Raw genomic sequence first — 13151 nt, 5'->3', positions numbered from 1 at the left:
AGTGTTCCACATAACAGATATGAGCAGGTGTAACCGAGGACGCCTACGTACCCGTTCCTACAAAGCGATCACATAAAAAGAGCCTGCGATCCTGGCTTCTGCCCACCGCATGCATCTGGGAAGATTGAGACCGCAGACCTGCAGGGGTTCCGCCGTTGCTGAGGGCCGCCGCCTCTCGGTCCCCGAGCATCTTCCCCCAGACTCTCCAGCGCAGTGCAGACACTACCCCGGGAGCCACTCCACTGTGTGGAGGAATTAAAGCCCCCGACAAAGATGTACCCTACACATTTTTAACATGCCTTATTAAAAGATATGAGGCAACTATAAGACTGCATTATTATTTTTAAGTTCACCCTTTGCAGTCACTCATTTAGAGGTGTGAAAATAAAACTCGTGTTCCATTTCTCACTTCTCGTATTTCCGCTTGATTAGCAGGCTGGCATCCCTGAGCTTCCTGAAGGAGGTGTATGGCAGAATGTTCTATTATATATTATGACTGCACACAAGCAAGAAAGTATTTCTTATACAATGATGAGTGTTTCTGAGGCGCGTCGGAGTAGAAACAGACAACTCTCCCCACCTGCAACCAGCCCGGTCACAGGACACAAGGGAAACCCAAACCCCTTCTGTAGGTATATGCTTCCAAACAAATGAAGATTTCCTTCCTGCTGCACCCTTTCCCTTTTAAATTTTAAATTCAGTTTCCACAGGATTTTTAAACTTTGTACGCCTCAACATTCTCTTAACGTGAGTCCCAAAGCCAGGCCCTCCCCAGGCAGCCTCAGCCCTATGCGTACTGCAGACGCCTGCGTGTCACCAGACCCTACGGTAAGTGTTGTCTTGGACATTCATTGTGATGAGAATGACAGTGACCTGGAATGGCACTCTGGAAAATCTGTAAACTCATCATGCTTTTTAAAAAACTGCATGATCATATGTAGAAATACCAACTCTCCAGAAACAAGTGTCTTCTTCCTTAGTCAAACAACTTTCGTTTTTAATAAACATGCAGACATTGGTCACTAGGACTGAGTCAGATGCCCCACTCAGATTAAAGGCTAAAATGTTTGGAAAACTCAGTATCATAACGACACAACGGGAAAAAGACCCTATTAATCATTCAGTATTCATTCTGATAATAAATAAGGATGATTCCATTTCCTCGCTTTACAGATGGGAAGACGGAGGCTCGGAGAAGCGCAGCAAGCCTGAGCACTAACTAACCAGGACGCGAATCCCTGTGTCTCCTCGCCCACGCCACGGTCCCTCAGCAGCAGCAGCAGCAGCGAAAACCTTGGTCCTTCCTCTCAGATAACGAACAGTGCAGTGTAGCGGTCCACGGGAATACAAACTCCGTAAGGCCCAAGCTGTTGTTTCGCGTGTACACCACTATATCCCAGGAACAAGAGCGGGGTCTGGCCCAGGGTAGGTACTCGATAAAAGTGCTGAACAAATAAAACACATCTCCATTCACCATTTGGTAAAGACCCAAAACACAGCCAAAATATTTACTAGACAGTCTCCATAGAGTTGGTCACGTTCCAGTGAGAGGAAGCAGGACGAGAGGGGAGGCAAACCCCGAATACTGGCCTTCGCCAGGGAGACGGGACCCACAACTCCTGCCTCCAGTCATTAGCTCGCCCAGCCCACTCCCCACTGTGAGAGCCAAGAAGGGACTCTCCGAAGGTAATTAGGGGTTTAAAGCATTTCCTCACTATTCAGAGGAAGCCTACAGCTCCCAACTTCCTATTTGATCTCAAATCCAAGTGCCTCCATATTTTCTGTAAACAATTATCCCTTCCCCTCAGTCCCTGACTCTGGAAATCACATAAGACCTTGGAAGACAACATTACAAAGTGGCTAACAGGACCAAAGTGTTAAGGCTGGCACAAAAGGAAAGGCATTCAAACTCACCAAATCAATAAGCAATGACGTCACAGTCATCCACGTCTCCCACTGCTGGTCCCAGCTCTGACAACAAGCCGTATGCACGTTTCAAGTCCAATCACAGCCACAGCAGCTCAGCTAGACATGTTACCTGACAGTTGGTGAAGGTTACCTTTATGTGACACACCACATCCAGGATGGCACAGCCCATCCCAGCACATCCGGGCTAAAAGACCAGATCTGGGGCCTATTCCTTCTCAGGGCAGGAAAACAAACCATCAGTCCCGGGACATTTCCAGGCAGCAAAAGCAGGCGCTCTTTAGCCTTGTAAGCTATGGACCGTTTTGGTCCACAGACTCTAGTATGCTAAGTAGACCCAAGCCCGCAGAAGAGAGTGGAGAGCACTCTGCATTGTATCAAAGGCTGGCCGAGACTGACCAAGGCAGCAGACCACTAGGCAAGTCTACCTGTCTTCAAGTCTGTTTGCAACCAACATAGCTGGTAAGTGCCTTATATATTAAGTCAAATAACTACAACTAGAGGTTTGTAAATTTAGTTTTTTAAATCTTAAAAACTACTTTCCTATTGATGTACAAGGTTATTTGGGAGATGCTTTACTGATATTTCTAACTATTTTAAAAGGCAGCATTTCTTTACATAAAGGATTTAGGTTTCTCTTCCCTCTATTCAGCCTCTCTAGAAAGCAGCGATTTATAAGTAAACAGCTTAAATATATTAATGGAGCCCATCTTTATGGTCTGGAATTGTAGCTCCCTTGTTCTCACTATAAAACAAATCTTCGTTTTAAAAAAATCACCACCAATGAAACTATTTTGGTAAGTTTTGATGTTAATATAATTGTGTTTTTATAGGACATGACACTTGCATTTTGGCCAGTGAAGACTGCTTGCGTTCATATTGTACGATGAAAGAGAGCAAGTTCATGGAAGAAGTGGTTTTCATTTTCAATTTACTGTTAAACAAAAAATCAGAATACAAAACGCAAGCAAAAAGTAAAGCCTCCATCTGTATGTGATCTTCTCTATAACAGAAAGGCAAGATGCACCCCTTATGGACTGTAAAATGAAGACTAAGGAGTCAGGCTCAGCTTCTAGATGGTTTTCCAATCTTTGAAATGGGTCCTTTCTATTCGGAGGAGGGGTGATAAAAACGTATAAAATTGGATCTTTAAAAGCCACAATATGTAACAGAGTCACAAAAAAAGAAGGGGCTCCCTCAGAGGAACCCCAGCTGACAGGCACAGCTGACTCCCAATGCATATGTAGCAATCAGGGCTGACATTAGATGTTTGAGACCTAGTCACAGATTATCAAGGCATTTTGTTCAATCATCTCGAGAAGTAGTACAGCAGAGCAATTAAGTATATGGGTCCCCAAGGCAGGCAGCCAGGTGACGATGAGCAAATTATCTTTTTTTTTTTTTTCCTAACACAAAGAAAAACCAGGCCCTACTTCCCAGCATTAGTAATACAGAGGGTGAGTTGTTGGGTAGAAATGATGTAGCAAGCCCACTTCCTACATTAAGACAATGCTGCTGCTGATCGTGCATCACCCAGAGCACACAAAGCAGAAAGTCTGTCTCACCAGGTGTCTGTCTGTGTCTCCCGGAGAGCTAAGAGGGAGAAAAAAAGCTCTACAAACTCAACAACTAGAAGGCAATTTTTAAGAACAACAAGGAGACTGGAAAATTCACTGGGGCTTTCAGCAAGTCATAAATACGTCAATGAGCTTTTCTAAACTCTGAAAAGAAACGCTTTGTTCTGTGGCTTCCTCAATTTTCACTGGAAGGCATCCTGGCCACTCCATTGGTTCTGAGTTGGGAACCAAACGCAGTTACAACTAAGATTTAGTTTTTATGTTTACCCCCAGTTACCTGCAGAGAAGGAGGGTAGGGGCATGACCTACAGCTAGTCCCTGATTCACTTAATAACTATGCCCAAGTCAGAAAGTTAATAATGCAATCAAGTAACCTACCAAAATGTTGGAATGCAGCACTCTGAAAAGTGAAGACCTATCTAGTACCTACTCCTATGGATGAACAAAAGCGGCAACCTAATAATGTAGCCCTGGTTTTATCATTGCTAAGTGCTTCAGAGACAACAACAAACAAACCCAGGCCATATCTGCAGGGAGACCATCACCCCCAGTTCCAGCACTGGAAGAGAAAGCCCCTCAGGACCCGTGTCTGAGAGATCACAGCAAGACCATTGAAATCTCGCTGGCTCTCAGCAGGCCCTGGGAGGCAAGCACACCTGCATCCTTCAAGAGCCAGATCAAAGATCACCTCCTCTGTGAACCCTTCTCTGACAAGAGGCGGACCTAGTTACTTGTGTCTTGAATGCTCACTGCTGTTTATTCAGGATTCTGTTGGCATATTTACCCCCAGAGAATTGTAACTTGTGTTTCTGTATTTCACTGTCCTATTAGACTGAAATTTGTAGAATGGAAGTAAACATCTTCTTTTGCTTTGTATATTGAATGAATGAATGAATGAATGAATGTCACAGGCTTGGGTTTTAGTCAGTTCGCAGGGCTGATATTTGTACCTTGTGTTAAAACTGTTGAAACCTATACTGAAGAAAGGGTAGTGGGACCATAAAGAATATTAAATTAGATCATTTTTTAATAAACTGGAAGCAAACAATATGAGAGAAAAGGTAAGGGAAAAACCCACCAACCTCTGAATAATGGAACGTTAAATAATACACACTGGAATAAAAATAAGGCCTACCCTACCGTGTCAATATCATAACAAAATAGATTCGGCAGAAGAAACACAGTGTGTGTTACCCATTTCTCTCTCCAAATAAATCAAAGGGATCTAATCCAATTTCAAGAAAGGCTATATAAATGGTAACTGACAAAATCCTGCCCAAATGGAATCTTACATATCAGGTAAAATGCTAAATAGGGACTCAAGTGGTTGGGTAAATAGAAAGTGAAATCAAGCCTATCTTGCCAGCAAGTCTCTTACAAAAGAGCAGTGGTTACCACTTGTCACCTGCACGACCATCAGCCGCACTTCTCTGAAAGCCTTGTCACCAACGGGGATTACTTCTTCTGGTCCATCATGTCCATAATCCCCTGAAATATCAGCTTCATGAGAGCAAGGACTTGACTTTGTTTACAACACCGCAGTGTTCCACGGCTGGCTCATAGCAGAGGCTGAATACACATGTGTTGAATGAATGAATGAGTGAGGGGACTGGAGAGAGGCAGGGAAGGAGACAGCGAAGAAGCACAGGAGGGAGTGAGGGACTAATTCAGAGGACAGGGAGAAGTCAGCTTCTTTGGGAAACTCTTACAGGTCTGTCCAAGCACAGAGTGTTATGGCAGTTCAAGCCGATTTTCCTCCAGTTTTGGTGATTATAATGAAAAACAAAGGTTTGGAGATTTTAATCGACCCAGAGCAGAAACTGACTTTGAAAGCAAAGAATCAGGAATGTCTCCCAGAGACGCCCACTCAGCAGGTTTGTTTTACGTGCCCACCATATTCCAGGCCCCAACCCCGGGCACAAGCTGGAGCAGAAAGTCCAACAGGGCAGGGAGTATAAAAAGATTCTGTCATCACCACCATCACCATCCTTGGGCATCTACTGTTTCCGGATCAAAACCAGCAGTCACAAACCAGTCGGCCCTGCAGCAGGGCACCAAGGTCAATGTTGACTGGTATCATTCAAGACGAAGCAATAGGAAGGGGCGACAAAAGCATAAAAGAGAAAAGATACAATGAAGAAAGGTAAGAACAACTGGAGTTGTCTGGCCCAGAGAACAAGGCTGATTTCATTAGAGGCTTCAAATACACAAAGGGCTTTTATGAGATAATCCTGAGCTTTCTCCCTTCTTTCTGAGTAAGGCCTGTGTTTAGGCATTTCCTCCTATTGACTTAAGAGATGGCTTCCTCAAGTCAGAAGTGAATGCCAATATTCTGCTTGCTGATATGTAAGCAAGGGCTTAGCATTTCTAAAACACACAAATACTAGTTTCCTCCTTCCTAGGCTTTAGCAGGCTGTCTGTAGGCATTTCTTTCCCACCCTATAATTTCTCCTTCACCTTTGTTAAAACTGTAAGCACATCTGCAAAAGACTAAACATGACACTGTAAATGACTGTCACTTCCTTCTCCCCCATATTCAGCACCCTGACTACAGAAACCAGATCACTTCCCCAGCATTTTACAAAGGGTTTCCATAGGGCATGTGCCCCCCTCACTCCCGACAGCTACCAGCCACACATGCACAAGCCAGTGTTACTTACCTCCCCGGAGAGAAAGCAGTGAACGGCTGAGGGTTGGCCCAAATGTGCTTTCTGTTTCCAAAGCTGGCTTAAATCATGAAGGTGCATGGCAGCCAGCGACACCCATTAGCAAACCACGAAAGCATTCAGGTTTGCAGCCCAGCATCTTTCCAATCCCTGGCCTGTACTCTCCCTTCGCAAACGTAGTTCCTCCAATTTGCTTCAAAAGATACCACATGCCGAAGTGTCCAGCCGAATAAGAGGAAAAGCTCTAAACTCATTCTCAGGCCTCACTGTACCCAATGCATCAACATCTCTCAAAAATAAAGAATAAATTAGTAATAATAATCAAGAAAACTTGACAGACAAGGAATGGAGGAACAGTATAATTAACAAGGGATTCCCATGGCTCTCATAATGTTGCTCTTGGTGTCACCCCAAGTATCCCCATGGCAACCAACAGTAACATCAAACTCATAAAATTAAATAGAAAAAAGAAACTGGGAATTCTTCTCATTATTCAGCTCAGCAATACAATTCTTATGGCAAAGGAAATAATTTATTGGTGAGATCTTTTTAAGAGACAAGTTTCCCCACCCTTACTCTAATCTCCATGCTTAATAAAGATGATTAGTTTTTGGTGGGGTGATTGTTGTTTTAATTAAAGACTATGTAACAGGAGAGAGTTTGATTATAGAGTAACCCCAAGATACCACCATGCTCTGTGCCTTCTCAGCCTCAGGCACTTGCTGTGCATACCACCTACACAACAGTTGTGCTAATCTAGGAACTAAAGGAAAGCCTGGGTTTATAACACAGGCCTGGCAAATTCTTGTTTTCTGTAAGGGGACTGGCTCATATGGTCTGCTCCACACCTCACCTCTGCCTGCCTTCCCCCAACCACTTGAGGGGTGACCTTGTCAAGTCCCTTAACCTCCCAAGTCTCTAACCCCTCAGCCGAACAATTAATTGTGTTCCCACATCTCCTGGGAATGTTTAAAGAGATCACCATGAACAGACTAGTCCTTGCAAAGTTACTTGCGAATGCAAACTGCGAGCCCCCCTCCCCACTCGGTGCTGCCACACGAGTCCCCTCCCCACTCGGTGCTGGGGGCGGGGAGAGGCACAGGGAGGTGCTGGGCAGTCTGACTTCCAGCAGCCTCCTCTCAGGTTCAGTCACCTGTGAAGTCACAGAGGAGGAAAAGGAGAGCAAGAACACCCTGAACACAGCGCAGTGGCAGCAAGAAGCAGGAAAGGTCCGGCTCTGTCTTCCTAAAGGCCATGAGAAAGGATGGCACGCCTGCGGCAAGGCCAACAGGCCACGGCCAGACCGCAGGTAACCACAGGAACCACCTGTGGCGAGCAAAGGCCTGCAGGGCCGCTGTGCTATGCCCGGCTTCAGCACAAGCCCCACGCGGGCCCGCCGCTCAGGGAGGGCGACCAGCTCACCTGGAAGCCCCGAGCACAACTGTCTTGCCTTCTGGAGACCAGCCCCTCCAGCTGTGGCATGGAGACAGATCTTCCTGGAGTTAGAGGGTATTTCCTGAGCCTTTCAAGTCCCACAACGCCCCAGAACTGATTGGATAAGCACTGCTACGGGCTCCTGACGATGAAGACCCCTGCCATTCACCGCGGTCCTGCACAAACCTCACCCACCATGGACCCTCCCGGCACCCCAATCACGCATCCCCATTGGATGGCTGAGGAAACACCTGGGCAGGACTAAGGAACTTCGCCACAGCCAAGGGGCAGAGCCTAGTTCTCCTCCCGGTCACCGATGCTTGTCCAGCCAGGGAGCCACAGAGGAGGAGAGTTACCACTGAGCCTGTCCAGAATTTGCTGGCTTCTTGAACGACTCCTCTCTCACTTTTCACAGAGCTCAAGAGCCAGGTCTACAGGAACAATTTCTAACTCAGTGGCACAAGGTAGAGAAATTTCCATGTTACATATATCCACACACCCCAGACAAGATATGTGACTGCAAGCCACCCACATTGCCTATCCCTGCAAAGAAGGGGAAGGAAACGCCACTGCCAGCGTTTCTCAGGCACCAGGCACCGCACTTCACATCCTCACATGCCATTTTGCTAACTGCGGGGTAGCCATTACCACCCCCACTGTATAATGATAAAATGGAGGGTGCAAGAGGCTAACTGACTTGCCCTAGACTATTCAATGAAGCCAGTATCTAAACCCCACACATTCCTAACCTCCATTTTTTTTTCTAGGCAACATGCAGTCTTTAGTCAGGAAACATGGCTTCCTTTGGGAACGGTATGCTGGAGACACACAATTACGGGTGAATATTTCCTAAAACACAAACAGCAGCCACGGCGCCAAGCCCTGCAGCTCACGGCAGGTCCGGAACACTCAACTAACTGCGTTTCCCATTTCCCCAGGGCTCCACCATCAGTGACTCTTTAAAACTTTATATGGGTCTCTTATCTCTTTTCCCATTGATAAAGAATGCTTTCCTTCTAAAAGTCATATTCTTCCATAAGTGACATTAAAAATGAGAGAGCAAGAGAATTCTTATGAAACTGACAATCTTCCATCCTGTCAAAGATTAATTCACTATAGTCACCCACAAGTGTCACAGTTCCAAAAAAAAAAAGATTCATTTTTTAACCAACAATTATCCTCAGCAAGTAAGTCTCACACAAGATTCTGACCTTAAATACTGAGTGTAAGCGGCATTGATTAAAAAGCCTTAAACTATCCTTTTATTGGCAAACACATTCAGGGGCAGTTATTCACGGCATCTGGTTCAGAAATTAGATACAGAGCTAGCTGTAGATTGATTAGTGCTTAGTATAAAGAAGAAAAAGACTAATTCCTGTATTATTCTTGGCTCAGCAAGCACCAGCCTTGGCTTGGATCCATGACATGGGGCCCAGAGAGAATCCAGGCCCCATCTGGTCGACGGGAAACCTGGGCCAGCCAAAGGTATGTTCTGACAAGCCGTGTTTCCTCCCATCGGGAGACTGAGTGAGCACCTCCACAGAGAGCCAGGCCCACCGTGCTCCCTCTCCCAGCAACCCGAGCACCCAGCTCTTGCTAGCGAACAGCGCTCGTCGGACGCGGTGCCAACCCAGTGAAACTCAGAGGGAGGGCTCCTTAGCCAGCACAGGCGCACACAATGAAGACAGGGCAGAGAAGCCGAGAGGAACATTGGCAGCTGTGGTGCCAGAGCCATACTACTACTTAACATTTAGTGAGCGGTGTGTGCTGGGCACCGTTACAGAACCTTTATGTGGGTTAAGCAATATTTAATCCGTGCAACTCTGTAAGATAAGTGTTATTATAATCATCATCTTAAAAACAACGTGCCTGAGACACAGAATGGCTCAAAGTAACACCAAGGCCACATCCAGCAACTAAGTTGCAGAGACAGGGTTCAAAGCTGGGAAGTCCGGGTCTGACGCTGTAATCCTAAACACTATTCTGTATTCCTCATGACAGTACCCGGTGCTATGAATGCAGATGCAACCAAGTGAGCAAGCACCTGTTTTATGTCTATTTCTGCGTGGCTGAAGAAGTTTCTCTGCTGAGAAACAACTCTGCAGGTTCAACCACTAATGAGTAAAGGCGTAAAGTTCAGAGTTAACGATCGCTCCTTTCACGCACCGTCTTTCCTTCTGCCTGCCTAGGGTTTCCAGGCGGGAATTCCTGTCCGCTCTCAGGAATTTTTTTCACTTTCCGAGATATAAACTGTTTTCTGTTCTCCACAATGAATTGTTTCCACAAAGTGACGACCGATACTACCAACCACCTGGGTTCAAGGAGCCGATTTTCCCGATTTCCCAACAAACTTTTCTCAGGATTCGGGAACAGAAACGCGAAAAAACTTTCTGAGAATAGGCGGGAATTCCCACCTGGAAACCCTATGCCTGCCTATACACCCTGCGCCCCTCCCATCGTACAGATTAACACATGGGGAAAAATTCAAATGGTACACAGAATATAAGAAAAAGTAAGTCCTTTTCACATCACTACTGTTTTTCCACCTCTCCTCCCCAGAGACAGCCATTGTTAGAAACAGACAAAAAAGAAAAAAAGAAAACAACTTTAAACAGAATATTTAGGAGATAGACAACATTGAAAGTCACTCAACAAATGGGTGGGAATCAATGTGCATGACTCAGAATGAAAGCTGACTTCTGACCAGCAAATCTCCATCCCCTGGGTGACCAATTAGGCTATTATTGATCGGCCACTGCCTCACCAATATGCATATTAAGACAATTTATGACACTCAGGGAAATGTTTCTTCTGGTCAATAATAATTGGTCACGTGATCATTTTTAACTCACCCACTCACCCCCAGAAAGGCTTCATGTGCACTTGAGTTACTTTAGTTTTTCTGGTGATTTTCAGTTAATAAAAACGGTCAAAAAAATAAAAAAGCCGTGCACCTCATTTTTCTAAACAAAACGGTTTGGCCTGTACTGCTCGCTATCATTCCTACTGCTGCTTTTCCAACACCCCTCCCATTTTTTTCCTTCCATGGCTTGTTGTTACCGTGAAACAGAAGAGGTCTGAAGACTGGAGGCATGGGCTCCCATTTCGCCCCACTCCCTAATTTCTGGGTTACCTGTTACAAGTAAGTACCGTAATTCCCCAGAACTCTGTTCTCCCTAATCTGTAGAAAAGAGGTAAGACCACCAGCCTTTGTGGGCTATCCAGTGAGCTGATGCTGCGGGAAGACCTGGCTCGTAACAGGCACCCAACACTTGTTTGCCGCCCCCCCTTACGTCAGACCTTCTGTCTCAACACCGAGAACTCCCACAGCCTCACACCTCGGTGTTCTACCAACGCGTCACACACACACCAACTGCAGGCATTTACTACCGTGTCAGCAAGTCTTAAATTGGAGCCTCATCATACACAGAATGAGAAAACAAGTGAATGCACCAAACGTCCTCTCAAGGCTACACAAATGGAGTTTATCGTCACATTGTGAACACACACAAGGTGTTCTGATTCCTGGAGGGCCCTGCTCAGCCCAGGCCCTGCATTCCAGGTGTTTCTCTGCTCCCCTGTCCACCAGCTCCACCAGCTCCACCAGCCCGAAGCCCAGTTCAGAGCCAGAGGTGGCCCCGCTTCCTGGAGTGCTCCTGCCTATAAGGTCAGGCGGTCTTTAAAACAAATGAGAACAGCACTCAGAAGCAAAATGAATTCACTTAGCTCTGTGCTCCCTTCTCCCTTGCTGTTATTTATTTCTGTGTATTTCACTAGAAGCAACATTTGTCAACATGGCAGCAGAGAAGCCTCGAGCCAGGGAGAACTGTTTTTGTATAACAAGTAACTTAAGCAGCGCAGAGCGGTTTTGAGTAAAGCTGCCATATGAACGGCCACAGAGCAGAATGGTGAGCCCTTGTGTTGGCTGCAGCAGCTGCTTCGACACCCAGAGAAATAAATGCTTTACAGGAGGAACAGCTAAATTGGCTACTTACTGAGAAATTCAAAGAATTCTGATCCCATGATCCAGCAACAAGCAAACTGGCCGAGTCCACAGCTGAAAAGAGGACGAGGGGAGGGCAAGCGGAGGGGCCTGTGAGAACTAAGGGAGAAGACGGAGGAACAGGCCATGACAGCTAATGGGGACGGCTTTCTTGTTGAGATGTCCTAAAATTGTGGTGGTGGCTGCACGTATTGCAAATATAGTAAAAGCCACTGAACTGTACACTTTACATTGGTGAACTGTGTTATATGTGAATTTTCTCACTTAAAGCTGTTTATTTTTTTTTTAATTTATTTTTAATTTATTGGGGTGACAATTGTTAGTAGAATTACATAGATTTCAGTTGTGCAATTCTGTATCACATCATCCATAAATCACACTGTGTGTTCACCACCCAGAGTCAGCTCCCCTTCCATCACCATACATTTGATCCCCCTCACCCTCATCCCCCACCCCCCAACCCCCTTACGCTCTGGTAACCACCAAATTACGTTCCCCAGATTAATTTTCAAACCCCATGGCCATCCTGTGGTCACCGACTGCCCTCCAATCCCCTCACCCTCCCCCCCATCCCCCACCCCTCCCGCCCATCTAGCAACCCTCAGTTTTTCCTCATTGTCTCCCAAACTGTTTCTGATTAGTTCATTCACTTATTCTTTTCTTTAGAATCCGCAAATAAGTGAGATCATATGGTACTTATCTTTCTCTGTCTGACTTATTTCACTTAACATAATGTTCTCTAGATCCATCCATGTCGTTGCAAATGGTAAGATTTCTTTCTTCTTTATGGCTGCATAATACTCCATTGTATAAATGTACCACAGTTTCTTAATCCAGTCATCTACCGATGGGCATTTTGGTTGTTTCCATGTCTTAGCTATTGTGTATAGTGCTGCAATAAACATAGGAGTGCATAAAGATTTTTGAATTGAAGTTCTGGATTTCTCCGGATAGATACCTAGGAGTGGAATTACTGGATCATATGGTAGTTCCATTTTCAGAATTTTGAGATACCTCCATACTGTTTTCCATAGCGGCTGCACCAGTCTGCAATCCCACCAACAGTGCACAAGCGTTCCCTTTTCTCCACATCCGCGCCAGCACTTGTTGTTTGTTGATTTATTGATGATAGCCATTCTGACTGGGGTGAGGTGGTATCTCATTGTGGTTTTTATTTGCATTTCTCTGATGGTTAGTGAGGTTGAGCATTTCTTCATAAAGCTGTTTAAAAGGGGAGGGTGCAGCAGCCTCACAGGAGCACGAGTTGGAACACAGGAAAGCACCCTGAATCGCCCTCCCTGATCCTTACCCGCCTGCAATCTACCAGCCTCCCCGCTATTTATTAAGTGCTGGGCCAGGTCCACTGCATGTGCCATGTCATTGAATCCTGACAACGAGCCCCTCAGATAGTATTCCCAGTTTACATGTGGGGACTCTGGGGCTCAGAGACAACTAAGGTCCCCTGCTTCTCTTTCCCCACAGCCTCCCTGGTCCGGTAAACCATGAGGAACAGGCTATTTATGCTGTATCAGTGATTTTTTTTCT

General features: G+C 45.7%; 1 protein-coding gene across 5 annotated transcripts in view; it reads right to left on the bottom strand.

Annotated features, from left to right (window-relative positions):
- AUTS2 (activator of transcription and developmental regulator AUTS2) overlaps nt 1-13151 on the bottom strand; it is a 1097126-nt gene that overhangs the window by 948689 nt on the left and 135286 nt on the right. The gene's annotated exons all lie outside the window — the stretch shown is intronic.

Source organism: Rhinolophus ferrumequinum, chromosome 7 (genome assembly GCF_004115265.2).
Source record: "Rhinolophus ferrumequinum isolate MPI-CBG mRhiFer1 chromosome 7, mRhiFer1_v1.p, whole genome shotgun sequence".
Lineage (NCBI taxonomy): Eukaryota > Metazoa > Chordata > Mammalia > Chiroptera > Rhinolophidae > Rhinolophus > Rhinolophus ferrumequinum.
This window is presented reverse-complemented; position numbering and strand designations above follow the sequence as displayed.